Source organism: Pan paniscus, chromosome 16 (genome assembly GCF_029289425.2).
Source record: "Pan paniscus chromosome 16, NHGRI_mPanPan1-v2.0_pri, whole genome shotgun sequence".
Taxonomy (NCBI): domain Eukaryota; kingdom Metazoa; phylum Chordata; class Mammalia; order Primates; family Hominidae; genus Pan; species Pan paniscus.
Genome location: NC_073265.2, coordinates 51,390,407 through 51,417,878, shown reverse-complemented (window position 1 = coordinate 51,417,878; position 27,472 = coordinate 51,390,407). Strand labels below are relative to the sequence as shown.

The following is a 27,472-nucleotide window of genomic DNA, read 5'->3' as shown; positions in this document are numbered from 1 at the left end:
GAACATGTCTGGGTGAGTGCACTAAATAACAAAAACACAAAAAATTACATCTTTCCATTCCACTGGTTGTACACTTCAGACTCCATCTGCCATGTACTAGAGAGAGAAACAACAGTTCAGCTGATGTGTGCTTCTAAAATCCAGCCATCACTAGGAGGTTTCATCATTTGGGAATAACAAGGCTTTGTCAAAATATCCATATGTAACCAAACACTAATATTTACCCTAATAGGGAAAAATCCATATTTTATTTTATCTGGCAACAGAACAGGATGTATTTTGCAGATTGGTGACCAGTTTCTGATTTACAAAAGAATGGATATCCCCTGTCTCTGTCTGTCTGTCAGGAGATGGTGCCTCATCTGTCAGAACTGTTCATAAAGTGCTCCACACCTCCTTCTAGCTACCTGGGTCAGAGCCACCGCATCTTCCTCCTTTGCTTGTTCTGCTCTGGGCTTCCCTCTTCACCATTATTATTATGTTTTTTTTTTTAAGTCACTATTTTTAAGTAATTCAGGTTTATAGAACAGTTGCTAAAACTGTTACTAGAACTCCCATATATCCTTCAGCCATTTCCAAATATTAACATTTTACCATAATATTTTCTCATTACCCTTTTCTATCTATAATCTATCCTTTGAAAAGTGAATTTAAACTGTACTATCATCAGATTTAATTTCCTAACACTCTGCTTTTATCACAAACAAAATCCTTCTATATCTAACATCACCCAGAATTCTTAGCGTTAAAATTTAAGATCCATTCTAGTCTCTCTTCAGCCCAACTCCTCCAACCTTTTCCTCTGGGATCCCCCGTCTCCAGTATTCCTCTGCTGCAAGGAGAAGGTCCACCTGCTGTGCCATGAATATATCTCTTTACTGTATCCCAAACAAATTTGTGCTGTTTGAATTTTTCACCATGAGCATAAGATGAAACATTATTGAAAATATATTTACACACAAGCCATTAAACTTACAGAACTGCTAAAAGACACAGCTAATCAACAAACGTATTTGATGCAAAAATGTTATACACAGAGCAGATAGCTAAGAGTAGAGGTACTCATATAAGAAGTCTTCTCCTAATTGGAAAAGGCTCATCTAGGGGAAAACACACTAGAAAAGCTTGGAGTTTGTGAAGCTTCTTCTGGGAGTGTCAGTCCACTATTAATCTGCCTCAAAACTCCTGCTTATTCTGCAGGTTCCAGCTCAAACAGCAACCTCCCTGGAAAGGTCCCTCCCACCCCAAGTCTCCAAGGTGGGGACTCTTCCCCTTTGGGCCCATCAGACTGTATACAACCCTATTGTACAACTGTCCTATTGTAATTGTCAGTTTGCCTTACTAAACTGTAAGTTCCTTGAGGGCAGGGATCATGCCTTTTGTCTTCTCATTCCCAGCGCAGTGCATGATGCATAGAAGTCACTCAATAAATATTTGGCGAAGTTAGTCACTTTCTGCTGCTCAGACCAGGCTGCCATTCTTCCTGCCTGGTGCATTAATTTTGACACAGATCATTTGGTTGGCCTGCAAACTGTGTCAAAATGTCAACCACTTTTTCAGGTAAGACCGTGTACCTGACGGCAGCTAACCTGAATTGCACGCATCACATCTTGCAGGAAATATGTCTCTGAAAGGATCATCTTAGAAGATCCAAACTTGTAAAATGATGACAGCCTGAGAGGTGCTGTTTTGACTGGTATATATACCTTCTGTACATATTAATAATAATTTTCTGAATATCACTTCCTATGTGTAAAGTGCTTCCACAAAATGTACCCCTTTTGACCCTAGCAGCAACCCTTTGTCAGGTATAGACACTATTATTATTGTTTGCTCTATTTTACAGAAAATGAATTTTAATCAACTGCTCATGCTAACCCAGGTAGTAAGTGAAGGAGCTGGGAATCAATCCCAGGTCTTCTGGTCCCAGTTGAACTGTAAGCTCCTTGAATCAGGGTGCATTTCTTACACCTCTTTATGTATTCCTGTTAATACCCTCTAACCAAGCTGTATGTATAGGAGGTAGGCCTGCCATGAATATACATGAAATGCATCAGTGTTGGGCAATTGGTCATCAGATCAAAAATGGACAAAATGTCGGAAGATCACCTGTAGCTAGCTTCAGGTAGTCGGCGAGAAGTGAGAGGACACTCAGGCCAACCTAGAGTTTTATCATCTTTAACTCCCTTCCCCATTTTTCTTCTACCTAACCCGTATTCCATAAGAAGATGTTCAAATGGTGTCAGTCCCTACACTGACAGTAGATGGTCACAAATTTCTACCACTCTATGTAAAATTTATTGTAGGAGATCCTTATTTCCAAAACTCTCCTAACTAAAAAAAAAAAAGACAAATTTGAAAAAAGAGACTTAATGTGGTCAATGATATGGGGGAAAAAGAAAAGGACAGGATTAAAGTTCATATTTCTTCTTTGGTTTTGGCTTACTGAATAATTAATAAATATATGACTAGGTTATATGCCTACATAATTTTAACAGCTCATAGGAGAGAATTTGATATAGTGTAATTTAGGAGGAAATAATGGCACAAAGAGACTCTGATTTGCTTCTAAAGGGATGCTTGTTTCGACTTACTATCTATTCTAGTTTAGTTATATTTTTCTGCTCAGGTTAAATTAGAGTCATTCTGGATCTCTCTCATCATCACTCTAGAATCTCTCGGTGGGATTTTGGGGCCAGTCCTCACTCGAGTGAGCTGTGCTATCAGCTGTCTCCTGCAGGCAGTGAATCTGCAGAAGAGAAGTCAGCCTCTTCAGACGTGGGCAAAGCCTGGTGAGTAATACAGAAACATGAGTATGACTACTGTGGTAGGATGGTGGGACCCATGGCAAAGCTTTTCTTTATTCATAATTTTGTTTCAAAGCTGAGTTTCCAATTGAAAAAATAATTAAAACACTGTACTTGATTTTATAGAGATTGTTTTAGAATCAGAAACAATTATCCTTGGGCAAGGCGCTTAATCTTGCTAAATCTTAGCTCTATTTACATCATAGGATTATTTTACAGATCAAAAGAGGTCTGTCTTTAATAAAGACTGGAAACTGGGGTGGAGGCAGCCTGGGAGTAACTGGGAGCTGTCAGGGGTCTATGCTAGTGCAGGGAAACAGGCAGAGGAAAGGGTGAGGCAGGCAAACTCTGACAAGATCCATCTGTGGGTATTTGGCACAAGTAATAGTAATTATATGATGTTGTTGGGGTTGATAACATTTATTGCATGTTTACTATTAAGGTATCATGGTAAGGAGTTTATGCACCAATTTATTTATTTATTTCTCATAATCTTCTACCTGGGAGGGAAGTACAAAGAGAAAACCGAAACTCAGAAATAAGCCTAGATTTTCAAGCTAAGCAATTGCAGAGCTGCTCCTGCAACCCAGGTTGTGCAAGGTAGTGGTTGAGAGCATGGATTTTGGAATCCAACTGTTTTTTCTTTACTTATGAGCCATGTGACCTTCAAGGGTTTACTTTTTTTCTCTGTGCCTCTGTTTCCTCATTTTGGAATAGGGATGTAATATCATCTATTTTGGGGAGTTTTTCTAAGAATCATAAAAATTATTATGTAAAATACTGGCCTATTCCAAACCTTTCAACATATATCAAGCACCCAGTCAAGTTGTTTCCATGATACCTGAAGGGACATCTGAAGAATTCAGAATCTGAGTGGGGCCCCGTTCTTAGCCAGATGTCTAGAAACCAGGGTCTTCTGGCTGACTTTGCCTGAGGGGGACTATGTCCTGGCTCCTGACCCCATCCCAGTGTTGACCCCATTCTCTGGCTCAGATAATTCTGAGTTCACTTTGCCTGATCTTGACCTGCTATGAGGTCCTGAGGCTAATTCTGCACATCCTCTCAATGCCCTGGCCTTGGAGTGATGGCCTGTGCCAGGGACTGCAAGTCTCATTTATGTGAATGTTCCTGTCTCTGGGAGAACAGAATGTGAGGAGAGGGCCTCTGTGCGAGGCCCAGGTCCTTTGCATCAGAACATTGGGCCGCTGGGTGCTGGGGAAAGGTTGTGGAGCAATGCTGGGAATGGAGAGGTTGTTGCTGGAGGGACCCTAGGAGCCAGGTGAGGGGCAGATTCTACTCTATGGAAGGGCGTGATTAACAGATAAGGAAACTTCAGCCCTTTGAGATGTCCTGGGCTGTGCCCCTCCTCAAAGCAAGGGGAGAAGAATTTGTAATGGAGGAACTCATACACTGGTATGAGCTAGTTTCTCCCCAGAATCTCAGCAAGGAGGCTTTGGACTCTGTCCCATGTGACAAAGGCCGAAGATTTGCCTCTGGAATTGAGGTCCTCTGAAAGGGAGAAAAAGGACAGTGCTAGGGTGTCTCTTGGCTCCAGAGCAGAACCACTCTTGGCTTTGCAGGATCAGGCTTACAACTTATGTTACTCCCTCTGCCAGGTGGGAAGCCTATACTGAGGCCCATCAAAACTACTTGGGGCTGAAGGCTTTCTGCGGTAGGCACCTTTTGGGATAGGCTGCAGGCTTCCCAGTAAGCAGGGCAGGGGAGGTCAAGTTGCAGCTGGTGGGTGCAGCCCATATCCACAGCTGCATTGGAGCAAAGATAGGCAAGAGGGCAAGGGAGTCAAGGTCATTGGCAAAGGAGTGGTTGGTGCAAGTGGACAGGCAAGTGAAAAGAGGAGGGGCTGGCTGTCAGAAGAGGTCCATGCCACAGTGTGTCAGTGCAGCTGTCAAACAGTATCATAGGAATCAGGGATTAGAACAGGAAGGATAAGAGTGTAACATTATTAATCAGTGCATTCTAAGTGCAAGGCATGGTTCTAAGTGCTTTACATCTATTAAGACATTTGATCCTTGAGGTAGCCTATTACTATTCCTGCTTTGCAGATGAATAAAGTAAGTGACAGAAAGGTCTAGTGTTGCTGAGACCATTCAACAATTAGTGAGAGGTTAGAACTTGCATTTGAACCCAGGCAGGCTGGCCGCAGAGATCAAGCTCTTAACACTTTTTCTCCCCTGTAGAAGACTCCGGGCATGAGAGCTGAGGTACCTGCTGCAGGCAGAAATGGGTGGAGGTGGGGGTTTGAGGAACAGTGGGATGGTAGAGTAGGAAGGATATTAAGAACAAACTTCACTCATCTCACAATTTTTTTCCAGGCATTAGCCTGAAAATGTAAATTCTGCATAAATCAAGGCTTAGAGAAAATGTCCTAATGCAGTTTACTATGAGGTATTAGTGCTGTAACTATACCAGGAATCAAATATATCTGCCCATATTCCAGAATTTTTTTCCAAAGATGGATATTATAAGGATGCTGTTAAAAAATAAAATAGTAAGTACATTTTCCCTTAGAAAGGGAACAAATGAAAATAATTTGTAAGACAAATAACTTGAGATAAAAGCATAGGAAAATTTAAGAGCTGTGAATGGAACATCTGATGTGGCTTTGTTTCCATATAGATCATGTGACAGGAAACTCCAAACAGCCTAATCAGTTCTGTTCTTTGTGTTTCCATTCACCATAATGTGGTCATGGTCATGATATCACTTTAGTTCCAATGAACAGAAATCCAGAAAGGGAAAGGATCAGGTGAGGCTGGTTGGAGGAGAGGAGGGAGGTTTACTGATGTTCTGCTGCTGTTTATCCAGACTGCATTTTCCTTGTACAATAGGCCACTCTGGAGTGCCTCCTCTTCTCAAGAGGAGAGAATATTAATGGAGTATTAAAGAAGGTTTAGGGAACACTTACTGTGTAAGTAAGTACTTCAAGGAACTTATAATCTTATGAAAGAGAAAGACATGTCTACAAAGCAGGACAAAGTGAGAGATGCCCAACAGAGGCAGATGCAAAGATGAAGCTCTGATTAGATCTAGCTTTCAAGGGCCCCCTTATGGGTGGGGCAGACCCTGCTGTTCTTACCAACTGCTTTCTCTCTCTTGGTTCCCTGGGACCCTCCCCGATGAAGTCTGGCTTGCAGGCAGCTTTCCTTTTGCACACTTTGAGCGCTCCATGAGGGAAGATGGCTCAGGTGGGTAATATGATTTTCGTTGAGATAAACCCAGAGGTGTGGGCCTACTGCATACGTGGTGAAACCTGGACAGATGGAATGGTCCAGGGGTAACGTGCATGTCCCTAGGAGATTGGGTCCGGGACCAAGATTGAGGATCCAAGAAAAGAGGTTGCAGTCCTGTAGGAAGGCTGGCTAAATGGGGACTGTGGAAGACACGTTCAGTGTTGGGCCATGGGGAACAAGGGAAGAAGGCACACAGTGAGGAGGAGGGATGGGTTAAGGATGGTGTTGGATGAGTGTCCACAGCACAGTTGCCCTGGGCCTGCCTTCCTATCTCCTCCCTGCCTCCTCAAGATCTGTTCCCAGAGGCTTAGCTGGAACCAAACATTTGCAAAATGGGTTCTGTTTTTATGTCTTCCTAACATTATGCTTTCTGACGTGCTTTATCATTTTCACTGATCCTCAATTGTGAGTGTTTTCACAAACTTTAGTGTTCACTAACTTTGTCTATTTCATCCTCTCCTCCCCAAGCCTCATTCCTCCAGCTCACACATATACACTCTTAAATATAAAGGGCAAAGTTTTTGTTTAAAGGAACACTCCAAAAATTTCTACTTAAAATTTTTAATGGATTTGCCTACTAATTGTGGGAAGGCAGAGTGAAATCAGGCCATCTATGTTCCATTAAGGCTCATCCACTTCATACCAGGGTGACTTCAAGCAACTTACTTAAACTCAATCAGCCCCTGTTTTCCCATTTGCAAAGTAGGGCTGATAATAATGAAACTCACCTTACTTAGAGTTGCACTAGGAATTAGAGATAATATATGCAAAGACCCTGGCCTGGTGCCTGGTAATGGCTCTTGGTCCAGGCACCTCTTCATTGGAAAGAGGAGTGAAAGTAGATAGAGGTGGAAATTCTTGAAATGAGTTTAAATTCTGAATTCACTATGTTTCAGTATGGAATTACCAAGTTACCTTAGACCCAAAACACATATACACACCCAGGAATCCCACCAGACAGAAAGCTTTTATGATATCTAAAATCAAATAATGGATAACTATTCATGTTGTCTTAAAAGGAGGTCATTTCTGCACTTTTCAAAACTCTGAAAGCAACCCACAGCACAGTTCTGGGAATGTATAACTCTTACATCATGAGAATTGGCTTAGAACTTACACAGCTTGCAAGCCTTTCCTCTTTTGGGGGAAATTTAATATTTCATGGGTTGTTGGAGTGAGAATCAAAATAAGCTTAGTTTTCATTGTGAAATGAGATCCTATTTTCTGTGTGTCTTAATGCATTGGAATCTAATTCTCGTGAGCTCAGGATTCTTGTCTTGTCTTGCTTTTTACTGTATCCCCATTCTCTGTAACAGTACTTGGCACATAGTAGGACTCAATAAATATTTCCAGATTAAAACATGTATAATCATATTATTTCCAGTAAATTGTTTAAGGAGGCAAGTAGACCTCTGTTTATATCTGTGTTATCTGTATATCCTTTCTTTCTGGATTTCTGACTACACTGGTAATTAAACAAAGTGTGAATAGATGAATGCCCCCTCTCGGGGCCTGCATGGAAAGATCACAATGGCTGATGGAGGAGTGCCAGCCTGTGGACTTGGGGGAGGCACACTATGTGTAACGTGCTCCAAGAGGCATGAGAAATTGCCTGAGAATTCCTCCATGGCACCCTGAGAGTGGCTCAGAGGGGACTGAGAATGCGCTGGCCCATCCAGAAAAGCTTGGCATCAGAACCAAGAAGAAGCAGATGGGGGCCCAGTGACCAGAGGCCATGGCAGGATATGAGCATCAACAGTGAGGCCAGTTCATAGGCACAGGGACCAGATGAAGGCCACTAAGCCACTGCTCAGCAGAGCCAGTCACCCCAGGCAATGGATCTTGGTCCAGTACCTCCTCATTGGAAAGAAGAGTGAAAGTAGATAGAGGTGGAAACTCTTGAATTCACTGAGTTTAAATTCTGAATTCACTATATTTAAATATGGAATTACTGAGTTTATCTTAGACCACCCTCCACACACATACACACACACACACACACACACACACACACACACACACACACACACACTTTACCCAGGAATCTCACCAGACAGAAAGGTTTTATGATATCTAAAATCAAGTGCTTAAAATCATATGATTTCGAAAATAACATGAGTAACAAAACAAAATCTTAAAACATCTGCTCTCTAAAAATCTTTGTAAATTGGTTTTCTCTGGCAGCTATGAAGGTCACAGTTAATTTAATAACTAATTATTTATCAGAAATGTAGCTGCTTGTCAGAATCATGACCAGGTTGAACTTTGGTCCGAGTTGGCAGTTTCTAGAGAAGCAGGTGGCTGAGGTGAAAACCTAGCCAGCGTCTGGCTTTGTTCTCAGTAGGGTGTTACAACTTTGAGGGCAGTGACTTGCAGCTGCTGCAGGTGATACTTCAGGCAGGTTCATGATGCTCACGTGACACTAGGAGACCCTTGGCTCTCAATGGATGTTGTACCTTATCGTTTTGGTTGTCCTTGGTTTTCCACAAGCACCATAAGATGGATCGTGCTGGTGTAGGCAGAGACTGTCAACTTGCGATCTGGGTTGAGGGACACTCAGAAGTTCAGGAGGACATGTACGTGGTATGAATAAAAGACTGGGGTTGGGGAAAACTTCTAGACCTCAGAGTGGGATGGACAATATGCAAGGAACAAGGCCTGAGCCATTAGTAGAAACCCAGTTATCAGACCTTGGACTAACCTCACTGCTAAGCAGACTAGATGCTGAGCCTCACCATATATGGCTGATTTGTTACATACTTTTGCATCAGATCAAGATGGGGCCTGAGAACTGGGAGCAAGGGCAACACTGCTGGGACAGATTCTGGATGCCTTGACCAGAAGCAGCCTAGGTTGGCGGGTCCATACAAGTGTCTGCTGCCTTGAATTGCAATGTAACAGTGTGATAAGGGTCCCACATGCCTCTGTATCCTATTACTACAACTAGACTGAAAGGCAGGCCAATGTTGCACGCTTCTTCCCATGAAGCATACCACCTGACCTTTTGTTGATGCCCAATAAATATATGCTATGGATTGATGGGTCTTGGTTCCATCAGTTTTCCAAAAAAGATAAAAAATCACTTTTTAGGTAGTTTGCTATATGAAAAAAAGTTATTGTCCTGGTTTCCTGCATGTGAGAATCAAAATAAGTTCAGGTTTTGTTGTGAAATATGATCCTGTTTTTGTATGTCATGATGCATTAGAATTTAAATGCATTTCCCATGCATTTTCCAGCAAGGAAAATGACAAGAGAAGAATCATGGAGCTGAAAGCATGATCTACGGGGTCTCACTGGGAAGGGAAGGTATATGGGATCAGGGGTCATGGTCCAGTCAGGAAGCATGAGGAGCACTGTAGAGATGCTCTTGCTCTTCCCTGCCACAGACTCCCATGGGTTTGGATTTCTCTGGAAGATGGATCTAAAGGTAGAGCTGGACTCTGGGCTTTGCACCACTTCTCAGGCCACCAACATTTATAGTCATGCATATGCACACTTTAGGTTTTGCTCACCAAATACTCCATGTCCTCTGTTCCCAGAAACCTTATGCTCAAGGAACCCCTGTCTTCACCTGAATCCGCCTCTTGAACTCCTGAGTCCCACCAGGACTCAGGATGCATAGGACAAGGCCTGGATCTCCTTCTTGGTTGTCCATGGTTGTCACTGTTGGGGAGGGCTGGACTTTGGCTTGGCATGATTCAGAGATAATGGGAGAGAAGTAGAGATTCTTCATTTGTGCCTAGGAAGGCCAAAGGACGTGGTGCTGGCCTCCACTCTGAAGCTCTGTGGAGGTCACAGGCAGGAGGTCCTGAGCAGCAGGAGGATGTCAAGAAGAGCTGGTGGGCATCCAAGTACTAGAGGCAGAGGGAATCAGAGAAGGGATGTAGATCCTAAGGGGAGCCTGAGGCCAGAACAAAATCAGGGTGAGGGTAGGAAAGGAGGGTGGAATTGGCCAGGTGGGTTGGCTCAATTCAAAGGCATAAAGTCCAGAGAGACACCAAAGCTCTGAGAAGATCACAGTTCACTTTTGAAGTAGTTATGTCCTTGGAAGGTAGAAAGAGCCTATATGAAAGCTCCAGTGGAGAATCTGAAGGAACAGCTGAGATTCACACCTGCATAGCTCTTTACTCTTTGTAGCCTCCATGTTATTATAGTGACGACACCTGTCTATGCCTAGTGTGGCAACATGGAAAGAGTCCTAGCTAGGATTTGAGGGGCCCCTGGGCTCTACACTGGAAAGACACTTAACTCTCTGAGCCTCAGTATACTTATCTGTAAAACAGGACAATAACAATGCCCTAAATGTGCTTGTGAGATTGGATGAAATAATGTATTTAAAGATATATCTTTTAGAAGCTTAAGAGCCAAAACCACTTGAGAGAATGAGTCATAATTCTTTATTTCTTTAGCTGCAGGAGGGGTTGTTATGCACTGAGAATGTGCAAAAAACACTGATGTCTTAAATTTATTTCACATTTTTTTTCTCTTTTGCTTCAAATAATAGGGGACTCTGAAGCCAAGTTGAGAAAGCTAAAGGAAGACATCAATAAAATGTCTGTTAGGCCAGGCATGGTGACTCACACCTGTCATCCCAGCACTTTGGGAGGCCGAGGTGGGTGGATCACCTGAGATCAGGAGTACAAGACAAGCCTGGGCAACATGGTGAAACCCTGTCCCTCCTAAAAATACAAAAATTAGTCGGGCATGGTGGCAGGAGCTTGTAATCCCAGTTACTTGGGAAGCTGAGACAAGGGAATCGCTTGAACCCGGGAGGCGGGGATTGCAGTGAGCCAGGATTGCACCAGTGCACTTCAGCCTGGGCTACAGAGTGAGACTCCGGCTCAAAAAAATAAATAAATAAAAATAAATAAATAAAACGTCTGCTAGACTGTGAGCAGGACCTAGTCTCCCGGTAAGATATTTACATTTCCACTTACTGTTGATACTAAGAGTAAATACTGATGTAAGACTGGATATTAAACAGACAGAAAAGGCTTACCGGGTCTTGATAACAGGCTACTTGAACTACATTTCTTTTTTTTTTTTCTTTTTTTTTTTTATTATTATACTTTAAGTTTTAGGGTACATGTGCACATTGTGCAGGTTAGTTACATATGTATACATGTGCCATGCTGGTGCGCTGCACCCACTAACTCGTCATCTAGCCTTAGGTATATCTCCCAATGCTATCCCTCCCCCCTCCCCCCAACCCACAACAGTCCCCAGAGTGTGATATTCCCCTTCCTGTGTCCATGTGATCTCATTGTTCAATTCCCACCTATGAGTGAGAATATGCGGTGTCTGGTTTTTTGTTCTTGCGATAGTTTACTGAGAATGATGATTTCCAATTTCACCCATGTCCCTACAAAGGACATGAACTCATCATTTTTTATGGCTGCATAGTATTCCATGGTGTATATGTGCCACATTTTCTTAATCCAGTCTATCATTGTTGGACATTTGGGTTCGTTCCAAGTCTTTGCTATTGTGAATAATGCCGCAATAAACATACGTGTGCATGTGTCTTTATAGCAGCATGATTTATAGTCCTTTGGGTATATACCCAGTAATGGGATGGCTGGGTTAAATGGTATTTCCAGTTCTAGATCCCTGAGGAATCGCCACACTGACTTCCACAATGGTTGAACTAGTTTACAGTCCCACCAACAGTGTAAAAGTGTTCCTATTTCTCCACATCCTCTCCAGCACCTGTTGTTTCCTGACTTTTTAATGATTGCCATTCTAACTGGTGTGAGATGGTATCTCATTGTGGTTTTGATTTGCATTTCTCTGATGGCAGTGATGATGAGCATTTTTTCATGTGTTTTTTGGCTGCATAAATGTCTTCTTTTGAGAAGTGTCTGTTCATGTCCTTCGCCCACTGTTTGATGGGGTTGTTTTTTTCTTGTAAATTTGTTTGAGTTCATTGTAGATTCTGGATATTAGCCCTTTGTCAGATGAGTAGGTTGTGAAAATTTTCTCCCATTCTGTAGGTTGCCTGTTCACTCTGATGGTAGTTCCTTTTGCTGTGCAGAAGCTCTTTAGTTTAATTAGATCCCATTTGTCAATTTTGGCTTTTGTTGCCATTGCTTTTGGTGTTTTAGACATGAAGTCCTTGCCCATGCCTATGTCCTGAATGGTAATGCCTAGGTTTTCTTCTAGGGTTTTTATGGTTTTAGGTCTAACGTTTAAGTCTTTAATCCATCTTGAATTGATTTTTGTATAAGGTGTAAGGAAGGGATCCAGTTTCAGCTTTCTACATATGGCTAGCCAGTTTTCCCAGCACCATTTATTAAATAGGGAATCCTTTCCCCATTGCTTGTTTTTCTCAGCTTTGTCAAAGATCAGATAGTTGTAGATATGCGGCGTTGTTTCTGAGGGCTCTGTTCTGTTCCATTGATCTATATCTCTGTTTTGGTACCAGTACCATGCTGTTTTGGTTACTGTAGCCTTGTAGTATAGTTTGAAGTCAGGTAGCGTGACAGCCAAATCATGAGTGAACTCCCATTCACAATTGCTTCAAAGAGAATAAAATACCTAGGAATCCAACTTACAAGGGATGTGAAGGACCTCTTCAAGGAGAACTACAAACCACTGCTCAAAGAAATAAAAGAGGATACAAACAAATGGAAGAACATTCCATGCTCATGGGTAGGAAGAATCAATATCGTGAAAATGGCCGTACTGCCCAAAATAATTTATAGATTCAATGCCATCTTCATCAAGCTACCAATGACTTTCTTCACAGAATTGGAAAAAACTACTTTAAAGTTCATATGGAACCAAAAAAGAGCCCGCATTGCCACGTCAATCCTAAGCCAAAAGAACTACATTTCTTAACCAACTGTATTTCTGCTTACCCAGAAAAACAAGATTGCTGTTGCTGTTGCTGTTGGTTTTTGCTAAATTCCCTTGATAATCCTATCACAATTCCACTTCTTTTAGTGTTTTGTAAATATAATAGTATCTTCATGGGATATTTTGAACTACAAATGTTTAAAAGAATTCTGATGACATAGTTGCACAGCCGTATTAACAGGGTGGCCTTGTTTCCAAGTGGGGTTTTCTGACTGAATAGGGGTTTCAGGGCTTCCTTATAAACTGTCAAAATGCTAAAAACAGTGAAAGAAGATGTCTACTAATTCAAATAAAAATAGTCCCTAAAGAGCTAGGTTCACCTGAATGACAAAAGTTTTTAAAGGTGACACCAGGGGGAGATCTGATAAAAGCAACAGGAGTTCTAGTACAATTTTAAAGAATTAAGATAGCAATAGTGGATATGGTATCTAGTAGAAAAGCTTCGGAATTGGAATTGGAAGTTTCAGGGTCTGCAGATGTAAACAATATGCCTATATTTGTACCATTTTATCAGAAAAACGTAATGAAATTATTTTAGTATGAAGACTATGCTAACTTTTTAGACAGTTAGAAACCCAAAAGGAGAAGCCACAATCCTACCACCTGTTCACAACTGTTAAAATCTTTTCACATTTTCTGCCACCTTTGTCTATGCGGGAGACCAGAATAGGCTGCCCCCAAATATGAAGGATTGTTGAGCTGAAGACAATTAAGAAGCAGATGCAGGAAAGCTCTCTTCTCTCTATTTGCCTAAGAGCAGGACATAGATTTCCAAAGAATGTGTCCTGTCCCATCTTCTGCCAAGGAGAATGAAGGTTAACCACTGCAGACAGCTTTAGATGTATCTCGCTTCTCTGCCTGGAGATGGTACCAGAGGAAGCTACAAGAACAAGGTTTGCTAAGTACCCTTTAGTGTGTTAAATTAAGTTTAGCCCAATGCTGCCTCTTTATGTATTTTAAGTTCAGCCTACAGGCTGAACTCCAAACTTAGTGAACCGTAACCTAACTGGGTGTGTGAACCTAACTGGATGTAATCTACTCAGGCCAATCACTGAGTTTCAGCCAATGAAAGGCAGCCAACTGTTCAAACCATATTAAAAAAAAAAAAAAAAAGCAAACACCAAGCAGTAACCAATTCTGCTGTTTCTGTACCTCATTTCTGTTTTCTGTACATCACTTTCCTTTTTCTGTCTATAAATCTTTTTCTACCATGAGGCAGGCCAGAGTCTCTCTGAACCTGTTTTGGTTTGAGGGCTGGCCAATTCACGAATCATTCTTTGCTCAATTAAACTCTGTTAAATTTAATTTGTCTAAGTTTTTCTTTTAACATCTGCCAGCTATTTGCCTTCCTCCAAGTTGCTTCCCGTAGAGACTCAAAGTCCTTTTCCTTTGTCTTATCTTATCACTTCTCTAAAATTTTATTGTTCTTTGTTGAAGATGCTACGTAAGCTGAATTTGAAGGCCACTCTTTCAGAACTACTCATTTCCTGGGCGTCTCCCATGTATTTATGAAACATACATGCTCATAAACTTTGGTTTATTTTTCTCTTGTTAATCTGTCTTTTGTAACAAGGGTCCTTTTCAACTAAGAACCTCTGGGGGTAATTATTTTGCCTTTGTATATATTTAGTTACTTTTCAAAGTTACAACTGTATACTTCGTACAATGTTATGCATTTTCATATTGTTACAGTCTATATAGTAAATGGGGGAGTTTCTCATTCACTTTTTTTTTTTTTTTTAAGAGAGGGTCTTTCTCTGTCCCCCAGGCTAGAGTGCAGTGGTGTGATCATAGCTCACTGCAGCCTTGCACACCTGGCCTCAAGCAATCTTCCTGCCACAGCTTCCCAAAGCACTGCGGTTACAGGTGTGAGCCACTCTGCCTGGCCATAATCATGGCTTTTAATGCACATATTTGGCTTTCTTGCTTTCTTCACTGGCATCTTCCTCTTGTCCCACAACATATTATTCAGAATTTTTCTTTGTTAAAAAAAAAAAGTCTTTTTTAGCTCTTTATTTTAAATAGAAAGGTTTGATCTATATTGCCAAGTGAAAAAAAGCAAGGCTCAGAGGGGAAAAAATGTATGTGGAATGATACTTGCCCCTTAGAAGTCAGGTATCTTCTTTGATTAGAGCAAGTATTGATTTTTGAGACTCCTCTAGTTAGGAAAGGTTGTCATTCTACCAACAGCAAAGCTTTTGTGATCTTTTTAGCAATTCTTTGGCAGCTTTCTCTTTTCCCCGGGAACTCTTGTCTTCTCCATATTTCTTAATCTAATAAAAAATTATTTTCATGTTCTGCCCTAGGAGTCAGCTCTGTGAAGTCATAGCTGACTTTCTAGTTCAATATCTAATAGCTACCCATGTAAAGGACTCAAGGAAGGATTGATACACACCTTAGACCTGAAGCTAGAACTCATCCTTAGTACTATACTTCTATATACTAAATCACTTCCATACTGCAGTTATTGGTCTGCCTGAGTTCCTTTAGCCCTCTGAATTAATCTCAACTATCTGAGGCAAGATAATATTGTGCATTTTTATTTCTGCATCGTATTAGCAGATCAATATTTCTTAAGCAAAAAAGCAGACATGATTAAAGTATTTTAACTAGGTCCCTCCACCTTTCAGATAAAGGACTGTCAGAACTTGACAGAATCAACCAGGCGGTCGCTTCACTTTTCTAAACCATGTCTTCAACTGTGCCATTCACCCCTTCCTTCCCCCTTGAGGGCAGTCAAAGTTCTTGCTCTCATCTGTCTTCCCTCTTTTTGGCAATGTGTAGCTCAGCACTCTGAACACTAACCTGGTACATAGTAGGTATTCAATAAATTTATCAAGTGAATGGATGAAAAGAATGAATTCTTACAAAACAAATTACTGAGATGCTATAGAAAGTGTTTCACGTCAGACTTCCTTTAAATCCTGTAATGTTGTAAAGTAGGTATTATTATGCCCATTTTACAGAGGAAAAAATGAAGGCTCAGGGAACAAAGTGACTTTTTTCAGGTTTACCTATCCACTTGTGGTAGCCTGTATAATCCCCCCCACCCTGACCCCCACCAATGATATCCACATCCTAATCTCTAGAACCCACAGATATGTTACCTTATGTGGCAAAAGGAGCTTTGCAGATGTGGTAAATTAAGGCTGTTGAGATGGGAAGATTATCCTGGATTATTGGGGTGAGCCCAGTGTAATCACGAGGGTTCTCATAGAAGTGGGGTAAAGGGGTCAGCTGGATAGAGGAAGGCAAGGTGAAAACAAATGCTGAGGGGAAGGAATGAATGCAGGTGGCCTCCAGAAGCTAGAAAAGGCAAGGATAATGGATTGTTCCCCACAGCTGCCAAGCGGAATGCATCCTGCCCACATCTTGACTGCAGCCTGTAAAACCCACTTTGGACTTCTGATCTCCAGAATGGTAAGAGAGCAAATCTGTAGCAAATTTATGTTGCTGTAAGCCACTAAATTTGCAGTCATTTGTTACAGCAGCTACAGAGAGAACTAGTAAACTCCCATAACTGGTATTTGAAAGGGCAGGACTCATAAGAACAATCTTACAGCAAGTTACTGTTTATTTTACCACTACCTCTTCACTCCTGCTGTGGGGCTGGTTCTTCCCCAGCTTTTTCTCAGGCAGACCTCATAGCTTCTCCCATGTATAATAATAAAAGTCTCCAGTTGGCCAGGCATGGTGGCTCATGCCTATAATCCCAGCACTTTGGGAGGCCAAGGCAGGTGGATCACCTGAGGTCAGGAGTTCGAGACCAGCCTGACCAATATGGTGAAACCCCGTCTCTACTAAAAATACAAAAATTTGCCAGGCATGGTGGCTGGCGCCTGTAGTCCCAGCTACTTGGGAGGCTGAGACAGGAGAATTGCTTGAACCTGGGAGGCAGAGGTAGCAGTGAGCTAAGATCACGCCACTGCACTCCAGCCTGGGCGTCAGAGCGAGACTCCGTCTCAAAAAAAAAAAAAGTTCCCAGTTACTTTCATCCTCAGAATAGTCTCACATCAATAATTAATATGTCCAATGCTATGCAAAACCAAAAAAATCCCTAAACTTTAATCATAAAGCATCTCCCTTTCCCCAGCCAAGGACCTACAGTGGGAGCAACGCTGCTGTGGTCCACTTTGGCTCAGCAATTTGGCTATTATCTTTCTCTCCTGATTTCTTGGAAGGCCAGATGACAACTCGGTTTCACCTTGGTGATGTGGGACTTTAGCATGGGTGACTCCATTTTGGTTTTTAGTCTGATCTGTTGGGGCCTGGTGCAAGAACTTAGTCCAAAACAGTGGCCTCCTATAATTTTTATTTAACATGAATAATCTGAACACCATTTTTCACAACCAGGGAGGAAACAAAATAAAACCAAGTTGCACTGGGAGATAAACCACAAATAATAAACTCACCATTTCTGCTTCTGGTGTCCGAAATTAGCAAGCCTTTAGCTTCTCCAGTAAAGCTAGGTCTCCGGCCTCTGTAACTCCTTCCTTTCCTGATGGGATTGGGGGTGTTATTTGATTCTTACCTGACTCTAACAAAAACCTTTATCCTGGCTTTTGTAGTACCGATATCTGACCATATGTTATGACTTTTGAGGATATGATAATCGTATGAGAAAATCCACCAGAACAGGCTAATGTAAAGTAGCTAACCTTGCTAATGTTAAGGGATTTTCCCTTTAAATATCTATCATAGACTTATTTATGTATTTATTTATTTATTTACTTATTTATTTATTTGTAAGCCAAGCTGTCTGAAGTTTAACTCCCTTGAGCTCTTTTGAGAGTAAATTTCTTTTCTTTCCTAAGTGCTTTTGTCTCTCAATCTTCCGTTCTCAAATCCTGCATAGGCAGTCTAGTATTTCACTTCGGTATGTGGGAGTGATGGGCACTTATTGTTTTGGAGTCTTTGGCCAAAACAGGCTGAAATCATTACATTGTCAGTGCTGACTCACAAGTCAGGTGCAGAACTGGGATTCAAAGCCAGGAAGTTTGAAGCAAGTTCTATTTCTACCACAGTGTGGTTCCCTGGTTGGACTGAAGTTAAAAGCCCCCCGAGTTTCTCTTCTCAGTCTAATGGTGTTTAAACTCTCATCTCTTCTGGTGTGATGGAAAGTATTGTCACCAATGCCTTCATTTCCCCTAGGTGACCTCAAGGAAGGAGGCTGGTTGTGGGAGGAGGTTGTCCCAGTGTCTGTATAATCCCGGCATGAGTGTTGACATGGAAGACATTTAATTCTGGAAAGAAAAGTAAGTCATCATTAACCTTGTTTTACAAATGAGTTTTAGCTCAATGGTTAACTATGAGATAATTCAATGGTCAGGTCCTACCTGGGTTCCAGTCTCTGTAATTCCTTCTTCTTCCATAGCTGGTGGGTGGGGTGGGGGTGTCACTTCATTCTTACCCACAGATAAGAATCACGCATCCTAATGACCTGGTCCAATCTAGGTGGATATAGTTGGTTTTCAATCAGCTTCAGCCCTGCATTCTGGGCATTGAGATTTCTTTGCTGAGAAAGTGCCTTCCCCCTCTGGTACTTTCTGTTCTTATCACTGAACTTTGACCTTGGACCTCTGAACCCCTCTTTTAGTGAGCTGCCCAGATTCCTGTTGTCTTCAAGGGCTCTGATCCAGAACTTGAGGACAGACCTCTTTTCCCTTTCTCAGATTTGGGCCTCCAACTCCCCAGGCTCTGCTTACTGGTTGGGATGCCCTGAGAGTTTCACATGAGCATCCGCACGTCTCCTCCACTGCCAGCATTTGCCTGGGCTGTGCCAGGTGAACAGCATGCGTGCTCACCAGACAATGCCTCCCTTCGGTGCTCATGGGGATGTTCTCACAGGTTATGCCCTGCTGGGTCCTGGGATCTGATAAGAGGCCTTTGTCTGAGGTGTTTATTGCAAGTGTCTCCAAGACTTTTTAACTACAGAGACATTAAAAACAAGACAAAACAAATCACCACCACCACCAAAACCCAGAGCCCAAGAGAAAAGCAATGAGTTTCCTAGTTGCCCAATAGGGTGGCACTGATTTCTATTCTACTTTGCTCCCTGTTGATTTTTTAAAAATTGTTTTGTTTCCCAGTGACTTGTTGCTGCCACAACTTCAATGAGGAGATAGGACAGTCCCCAGTGCAAAGGGTAACTTAAAGGAATTATCTGCATTGCACATACAGATTTGTTCTTGCAGCTGTGGGCTGGAGGAAGCAGGGCACCTTCAAGATGATGCACAGTAAAAAGGGGCAGATAGAACTACCCCTGCCCAGAAGGGGCATGTAGGGGAATTAGTGAACTGGGGCCAACCACCTAGCGCATTCCTTTTCCAGGATAGGTGCTGTCACACTGCTGCCTGCTTCCCATTGCCCATCAGCTCTGCCAGTTTTTAGTCTGGGAGTTCCTCTGTTCACTCCAAGACATCTCCTGTTTAGCTACCTGTCTCAATACTGGCTTCACACTTAGCCAAGGTCCCCTGGTCTCCTGTTATTCCCAATGCACCTCACTGTGTCTCTGGCCCACCAGCTCCATGCACCCTCATCCTGTTGGCCTGACCTGGGGAATCATGAGCATAATTAATATAAGCATAATATTTGAGCAAGGTGACAGAAGTGGCAGTTTATCTGTCCTCATGATTCTCATAATTTACAAACACACAAAAAATGTGTTTAGGATCAGTGGTGCAGTAGGCTCTGTCCAGTCTCCTGAGTAATTCATAGACTGATGAGGGCTCTGAATTTCCTAGGGGAAATGAACCTGACAGCAGTTTGTAAAGAAATGATTGCCATTCAGTGTGATAAGCTGCTATCAGGTTCACTGATACAAACTGATGTTGATCTTAAGGTGGTCTTGCCCACAGGTGAGACAATGTATGATGTCAGGTACTTTGTTAAGTGCTTTGTCTTATTCAATATGAGTTTCTTAAAGTGGAATTGGCACCATGAGTTGTGTGTGTGCATACGCTCACTAACACCTGTCTCCTGAGACTTCTCAAAACCATCTATCCTTTCTGTGATGCCAAATGTAAGGCCAAGTCCACAGGGTTTACTCAGAAGTCCAAAATTCAGTTCCAGACTCTGCTAGATAATCTTAGAAAAGCCATTTAAATTATCTGAGCTTGAGTTTCCTCATCTTTGAATTGAAGATAAGATCCGACCTCATGGGGCCATGTAATATGTATGAAATAGCTTTGTAAACTCTGAAGCACCGAACACATGTGACTTGCAATGACTCCATCCAGGATCTGAAGTGTTTATTTAGAGTAGGCCATGGGCTCTTTCCCCAGGCCAGCCTTGTAAATGCCTCTGGCTCTTGGAGAACTGGGGGAGCCCTGCTATGCCCCCTCCAGCGTCTCCTCCCACACATTATGTCCTGCACACTACTGGGTAGAACCCACCCTGCCCTGCTGATCAAGTTGCGGGGAATGTTGGCTGCTGCTGGGAAACGAAGAGGAGGCAATGAAGAAGAAAGGGCAGCCAGCCAGGAAAAATAGGAAGTTGGTGCATTTGGACGATGATGGGGATTTTTTTCTTTTTTGGCTGGGAGATAAGAGTGTTTTTGTTAGTTTAAGGGGGGTGGGGGCTCGTGGCAGTTATCTGGCTAGAACTTGTTTATAGATGGCTCCAGACTTTGAGACCTGGCAGTGCTGGCACTAGGCAACACTGAAGTGTTTTCAACACAGTGGAAAATCCCCGAAGTCTCCTGATTCTCGCTAGAGTGCTCAAGTTGGCAGAACACACTCTCAGACCAGACTGGACCCAACCAGAGAGGTCACAGGGAGGCTGCAAAGGTGCTGCCACTTCTGTTTGGCTTCTGCTAAAATAAAACCAAGAGGAGACCTGGGAGTGTCAGTGTGGAGGTCTATTCCTCTCCCTGGTCTGGAGTGAACTAGTTGCATTAGTTAATCAGCAGAATAGGAAAGAATTTCCTACGGCCCAAGGCCTGGAGAGGGAATCCCAACATGCAGACTCTACGCCTCTCTTTCTCACTCCACATGTAACCCTTGAACCTAAAATAAAAGTTGGGAAGAAAAAAATAAATAGTGTTTTAGGAAACACCTGGACATGTGTTGCCTCATTTGATTCTCACTACAATCCAGTGAAATAGGCAGGGATAGTATTAGCCCATTTTTCAGTTGATAAACTGAATTTCAGAGAGGTGCATGATTTGCTAAGATTGCATAGATACCAAATAACTAAGCCAGGACTAGAACTCAATAGGTCTTTTCTTTCCTAATCTGTGCACTTTGTATCATGTGTACTACAGTGTGCAGAAGAGTGGAGAAGTGAAATCAAGATGGTAGCAATAGAAATAAACAGAAATGATGGTCAAGAAACTCAGAAGAATAAATGGGTGAAATCAGGACCACAAGCTGTGTGGCAGGTTGGAAGAAAAAGATGTTTTTGCCTCATGTAAGCAAAACAAACCGAAAAGTTAAGAAAGAAGATTCTAATGGAGACGTAGAATTACAACTGTGGAAGCATGTGTTAAAAGAGAGCCAACACAGTAACCAAAACAGCATGGTACTGGTACCAAAACAGAGATATAGACCAATGGAACAGAACAGAGATCTCAGAAATAACACCACACATCTACAACCATCTGATCTTTGACAAACCCGACAAAAACAAGCAATGGGGAAAGGATTCCCTATTCAATAAATGGTGCTGGGAAAACTGGCTAACCATATGCAGAAAACAGAAACTGGACCACTTCCTTACACCTTATACAAAAAATGAACTCAAGATGGATTAAAGACTTAAATGTAAAACCCAAAACCATGAAAACCCTAGAAGGAAACCTAGGCAATACCACTCAGGACATAGGCATGGGAAAGGACTTCACGACCAAAATACCAAAAGCAATGGCAACTAAAGCCAAAATTGACAAATGGGATCTAATTAAACTAAACAGCTTCTGCACAGCAAAAGAAACTATCATCAGAGTGAGTAGGCAACCTACAAATTGGGAGAAAATTTTTTGCAATCTACCCATCTGGAAAAGGTCTAATATCCAGAATCTATAAGGAACTTAAACAAAATTTCAAGAAAAAAACAAACAACCCCATCAAAATGTGGGTGAAGAATATGAGCAGACACTTCTTAAAAGAAGATATTTATGGAGCCAACAAACATGAAAAAAAGCTCATCGTCACTGGGCATTAGCCAAATGCAAATCAAAACCACAATGAGATACCATCTCACGCCAGTCAGAATGGCGATCATTAAAACGTCAGGAAACAACAGATGCTGGTGAGGCTGTAGAGAAATAGGAACACTTTTACACTGTTGGTGGGAATGTAAATTAGTTCAACCGTTGTGGAAGGCAGTGTGGTGATTCCTCAAGGATCTAGACCCAGAAATACCATTTGACCCAACAATCACATTACTGGGTATATACCCAAAGGATTATAAAAATCATTCTACTATAAAGACACATGCACACGTATGTTTATTGCAGCACTATTTACAATAGCAAAAACTTGGAACCAACCCAAATGCCCATCAGTGATAGACTGGATAAAGAAAATGTGGCACATATACACCATGGAATACTATACAGCCATAAAAAGAATGAGTTCCTGTCCTTTGCAGAGACATGGATGAAGCTGAAAGCCATCACTCTCAGCAAACTAACACAACAACAGAAAGCCAAACACCGCATGTTCTCACTCATAAGTGGGATTTGAACAATGAGAACATATGGACACAGGGAGGGGAACATCACACACTGGGGCCTGTTGAGGGGTGGGGAGCAAGGAGAGGGAGAGCATTAGGACAAATTCCTAATGCATGTGGTCCTTAAAACCTAGATGACGGGTTGATAGGTGCAGCAAACCACCATGGTACATGTATACCTATGCAACAAACCTGCACATTCTGCACATGTATCCCAGAACTTAAAGTAACATTACATAAAATAAATAAAAAAAAACCATGTGAGAGAGAAAAAAATAAAAGAGAGACAGCCAGTCAGATTTTTAATGCTCATCTATGTACTTATATCCAGCAGTGGGCATACAGAAATACTGATTATGCAAATATGCTACAAAATCAGGTAGGATAAACCAGACAAGTAATCTTTGGGGCCGAAGACTAGTTTTTCTGAGGTTGCATAGTTGTTGTACAGGAAGGACAGACTGTGAAGAGCAGAGAAGCAAAATCAGCAAAGCCATAAGTAACAATATGTATTACATTGTGTGGGGTTTTTTCCCTAAACTCTGCTAAGTAAGGCTACTGCTTCCTGGCTAAGGAGAAATCATAGTGCTGCAAATTACCAGGACAAATCAATCATAGCAGGAGACTAAAACAACTTTACCCTTTTGTAAGCCCCTCTCTCTTAATGCTCATTTAAGGTTATGGTGGAGCACAGCTGTGGTATAACGACTAGGTGGGAAGGGAGGAAAAGGTTTCATGGACAGGGAAAAGTACGGGAAAGGGTATCACTGGAGGTAAGTAATAGGGTCATCGGGCTGGAGGAACACCCAGAACTCGAAGCACAGCTGTGATTCATTTGGGCACATCATTGGGATTCTTGGGAGAGAAGAAGAGGCCATTAATGAAGGGCTGGCAGTTGAAAATATGGCATCTAAAGGGACTTGGCAAATCCAGGATTGATTCCAGCTGGGGTTAGTATCCAAGGGGTATCAAGTCTGTGGACCACTAGTACAGCGTCTGGCAAACTACAGCTCACAGACCAAATCTGACCTGCTTCCTGTTTTCATATGGCCTGCAAGCTAAGGATAATTTTTACATTTTTAAATGGTTGAAAAAAATCAAAATAATAATAATATTTCATGACATGAAATCTACATTTCGGTGACCACAGATAAAGTTTCATAAGAACACAGCCACACTTATTCCTTTCCACGCTGTCTAAGGCTGATTTTGTACTACAGCATCAGAGCTGAGTAGCTATGATGGAGACATTTGGCCCTCAGAGCCTAAACTATTTACTATCTGACCCTTTACAGAAAAGGTTTGCTGATCCCTGGGATAAAATCTGGGAATTGATCCATAACTTTTCACAGTCATGGGTCAACCATATGACTGATCATAAAATCTAGATTTTTTTTGTATTATTATACAGATCAAGTGTAGCTTTTGCAGCTTCCCATCTTTTCAGTCTTAGGGAACACATGACCAACTAGCCACCACCAAAGTTCCTGCAGGGTCAGCCCTCTTGATTTCCACTCCTTCCCTGCTGCCCAGTCTGGTGACCATGCAGAGCTTGCCTCTGCCACTCTGAGATCCCATCACGCCCACTGAGCTCACTGAAATCAGGAGTCCATGTCAACAGAGCACCTCCTACTTCATCCTCCCAGGTGTGGATGACAGTGACCATAGGTGCTTTAATGGATGCCAGACACTCCTCACCAATGAATGGCTTTGCTGATGACAGTGCCCTCTGGGACCTCCAGGGGTCATAATGAGGGGGTGGCTGAGCAGATCCCCCATAGTAAATTCATTCTCACTTTACTTTTCCCCTAAGCCTTTGGATTCTTCCTTCTGTATTTTATAAAGGAAGTGTTGGCAACTCAACTTGATTTAATAAAGGCCACAAGTGAGTCCAGGCTTCCGTCAACCAGCAAGGAAAGCTGCAGGAGCCAATCCCCACTGTTCAAACTAAAACTTGAAATCTGGACTGTCTGGTACATTCACCCATACTGGGGTGTTCTGTCAGTATGAATCAGATCAAGTTGGTTGATAGTGTTTTTCAGATAATCTACATTCTTGCTGATTTTCTATCCATTACTGAATGTTCAACTAGACTTACAGACTTGTGTATTCATATCCACAGATCTTTCAGTGTTTGGCTCATGTAAAGTACTTTCGTTATGTGCATATTATGTCTTTTTGGATAATTGACCCCTTTATAATCTTATAATATTATCTTGATAATATTCCTTGTTCTGAAGTCTACTTGATCTGAAATTAACATAGCAACTCCAGCTTTCTCTTGGTTAGTGTTTATATGGTATATTGCTGTGCATCCTTTTATTAACCTGTATCCTTATATTTAAAGCAGATTTCTTGCAACTGGAATATGGTTAGCTCTTGCTTTTTAAATCTACTCTGACAATCTCTTATCAGAGATTAACATGTGTGTTTAAATTATTCACATCTCAAGTGATTATTGATGCAACTGGGTTAAAAATTACTATCCTGCTAGCTATTTTCAATTTGTTTCATTTGCTTATTTTTCCCCCAAGTTTTTTTTTTGCCTTCTCTGGGTTTAACTGAACATTTTAAAATTCCATTGTTCCCACCTCCTATCCCTTGTGCCACTGTCATCATACATTTCACTTTTACATATTCTCCTTTCTCCTAACACAAACTACATTGTTATTGTTAGTGCTTTAAATGGTCAAATTTTTAGAGCAATTAAAGATAAGGAAAATATTTTATTTTACCTTCATTTACTACATTTTTGATGTTCTTCATTTCTTTGTGTAGCTCCAAGGTTTTCGTTGTTGTTATTGTTGTTTTTGAGATGGAGTCTCTCTCTGTCACTCAGGCTGGAGTGCAGTGGCATGATCTCAGCTCACTGTAACCTCTGCCTCCCAGGTTCAAGCGATTCTCCTGCCTCAGTCTCCCGAGTAGCTGGGATTACAGGTGTGTGCCACCACACCAGGCTAATTTTTGTATTTTTAGTAAAGACAGGGTTTCACCATGTTGGCCAGGCTGATCTCGAACTCCTGACCTCAGGTGATCTGCCCGTCTTGGCCTCCCAAAGTTCTGGGATTACAGGCGTGAGTCATTGCGCCTGGCCGAGCGCTCAAGTTTTTAACTGTATCACATTCTTCCTCCTTGAAGAATTTCCGTTGATATTTTTTGTAGTGTAGGTCTGCTAAAAATGAATTCTCTCAGTTGTTGTTTATCTGAGAAAGTTTATTTTTCTTTCATGCTGAAGGACAGTTTCACTGGATAAAGAATTTTAGGTTAACAGATTTTTTTTTCTTCAGCACTTCAAAGATGTCATCTCATTGTCTTTTTGTTTGAATGGTCTGATAAGATGTCTGCTCCATTTTTTTCTTTGTTTCTCTATCCTGTATCTTTTTCTCAGGATGTGTTAATTTTTTTTCTCTTTTTCTTTGGTTTTCAGCAGTTTGGATATGATATTCTTAGGTGTGAGGTGTGTGTGTCTTTTAAAAAAAAATCTTGCTTGATGTTTTTTGAGCTTTTTGGATCTGTGTTTTGCTGTCTGTTATTAAATTTGGAAAATTCATAGCTATTATTATTTCAAATATTTGTTTTGCCACATTCACTATTTTTTCTTCTAGAGTTTTTATGGGCATGTCTGACCACTTTATGTTGTCCAGAACTCTTGGGTACTCTATTCTTTTTGTTCACTCTTTTTTTTCTCTTTGTGTTTCAGTTTGCATAATTTTTTGATATGTTTTCAAATGGATAGGGTTTTTTTCTTGGTTGTGTTGAGTCTAACAATGAACCATCAAAAGTGTTCTTCAGTTTAATCCCTGCGTTTGTGATTTCTAACATTTTCATGTGATTCCTTCTTACAGTTTCTGTCTCTCCTGAAATTACCTATCTGATCTTGCATGCTATCTACCTTTTAAGTTAGCATCTTTAACATATTAATCATAGTTAATTTAACATTTTCTGTATCATATTGGAGCCTGGTTCTGAGGATTGCTTTGTCTCTTCAGATTGTTTTTTCTTGCCTTTTTGTATGCGCCTATATTTTTGTTGAAATCCAGACATGTTGAATAGAACATTAGGCACTGATGTAAATAGCTTTTATGCTTGGGGACCAGTATACTTTTCCTTTTGCTTAGCCGTTAGTGTGGAGCCTTGTGTTACTCTAGTAAGGAATTGGGCTGGATTTAAAAACTGTTGTTGCCTGGGTTACCTCTGTGCATCAGCGGCTTCAAATTCCTCTAGTGATACCTTATTTTAGTCTCTTTGCTTGTCTTTGAATCTTTCTTCTACACCATTCCCTAGTTAAGTGTGTGCTGCTGCAGCTCTCCCAGCTGCATTCTTCTGTTATTTCTACTTGATGCTTGTTGGTGTGGAGTTAAGGGGCAGGGAAGAAGGTATACCCCGATGATCTGATTAAGCCTAGTCTGTGAAGCTGAGACTAAATCTGTGAACCACAGGTACTGTGAACAGGAAACCTGTGGGTTTCCAAACTGTGGCTTTCACAGGTGTTCCCGCCTCTCCTCCAGACATAAAGCTGGGCCTATCTTGTATTACTGTTCTATCCTTACTCACATGCTTGCCTCCCCTAGCTGAAGTGGGTTTCCACCAGTGCCCTCAGGTACAGGTTTTGATGACCTTCCCCATATAGACTGAGACTTTCCTTCTTTTGCAAAAGTAGGGAAGATAGTCTAGGTGGAGCTTCTGCAGTGGCTGCTGTTGCCCTCCAACCCTAGAAGATGGACTTTCTCATGCTTCTCCCCGTCTCCTCTGTGAGAGCCTAGTGGAGTTCCTGGAAGAGAGACCAGCAAAAAGTTGGAATATCACCCCGCATCTTTGTCTCCAAGGGCTTCACACTCATACCGACCCACAATTTGTTAAAAATTTCTAGTTGAATGTCCT

The 27,472-nt window shown here is 41.7% G+C and overlaps 1 long non-coding RNA gene across 1 annotated transcript; it reads left to right on the top strand.

Moving 5' to 3' along the window:
* The first annotated feature begins 2,693 nt into the window (after positions 1-2,693).
* Positions 2,694-25,243, top strand: LOC129393955 (uncharacterized). The gene is made up of 5 exons (XR_008621080.2): positions 2,694-2,792; positions 5,951-6,013; positions 16,259-16,336; positions 18,068-18,171; positions 21,180-25,243. It is a non-coding gene; the product is annotated as an uncharacterized LOC129393955 (long non-coding RNA).
* The last annotated feature ends 2,229 nt before the right edge of the window (positions 25,244-27,472 follow it).